The sequence below is a fragment of the Myotis brandtii genome, unplaced genomic scaffold (genome assembly GCF_000412655.1).
Source record: "Myotis brandtii unplaced genomic scaffold, ASM41265v1 scaffold986, whole genome shotgun sequence".
In the NCBI taxonomy this organism is placed as follows: domain Eukaryota; kingdom Metazoa; phylum Chordata; class Mammalia; order Chiroptera; family Vespertilionidae; genus Myotis; species Myotis brandtii.
Genome location: NW_005372102.1, coordinates 1,276,389 through 1,277,341, shown reverse-complemented (window position 1 = coordinate 1,277,341; position 953 = coordinate 1,276,389). Strand labels below are relative to the sequence as shown.

General features: G+C 61.1%; 1 protein-coding gene across 1 annotated transcript in view; it reads left to right on the top strand.

Annotated features, from left to right (window-relative positions):
- ADRA2C (adrenoceptor alpha 2C) overlaps positions 1-953 on the top strand; it is a gene marked incomplete at its 5' end in the record, with an annotated part of 10,693 nt that overhangs the window by 1,400 nt on the left and 8,340 nt on the right. The window lies entirely within an intron of this gene.

Sequence of the window (953 nt, the reverse complement as noted above, 5' to 3'; positions counted from 1 at the left end):
AGGGGGGCGCTGTGGGGAAGGCAATGAAAGTATTGAAATGTTTGCCAAAAACGACAACCCCAACAACCAAACTATTTTCTAAATAAACCTTTGTAATCTAAGCGCTGGGTGCAGCCGTCGGTCCTTAAGCCCCGGGCGGGGGGAGGGTTGGGTAACTTCCAGACTAGCACCGGCCTACGCCCCCCACGGGTGAAGGGGACACCCCAGGTCCCCAGATTCCAACCTGTCCCCTTGCACGAGAAGTGTGTGTGTGTGTGGGGGGGGGGTCTTTTTTTTTCTTTTAAATCAAATGTTTTACATACGTATAAGATACGTGCTCAGAACGCGCGTGCTGTGACCAGCTAAGGGAAGCCCTCGCTGATTCCATATGCAGACCCTGAAGAACTGTCCTCTCCACCTCCATTCCCGCCCCTGCGCCCACCAGTGCCCGCCCTGGCCTGGCAGCCCCTTCCCAGCGGAAGAAAGGGCTATGGCAGCCTGGGCTGTGGTTCTACCCCCCAGCTGTGGTACTGCTCCCACACTGCCCTCCGCCCCCAGCTGGGTACTTTGAAGGACGCAGGTTGCCGACACCTGCCCAGAAGCAAGTTCCTGGGGCTGAGGCCAAGGCAAGCCCTCAAACCCTTCTTCCCGACCTGAGGCCTTTGCCGATTTCTTACTGTTGTGAACGTGGAGGCCCGAAGGCCATGGGGGGGGGGGGGGGGGGGGGGGGGCGGGCTGGAGCCTGCGCGTCCCTCCTACCACCACCCCTGCATTTGAGTCGGCCTCCCCACCCCTGCAGCTCACCCTCATGCCCCCGCCCCCCATGTCTGTGCCCCCTCTCCACACTGAGGCTTGAGGAGGGTGGCTAGAAGGAGCGAATGAAGTATGAGAGAGGCCTCCCCGAGACTGCCGGCTCCGTCACGGAGCTGGAGCTGGGATAGCTGGGGGGGGGGTCAGGAGCAGGACCTGCGCAC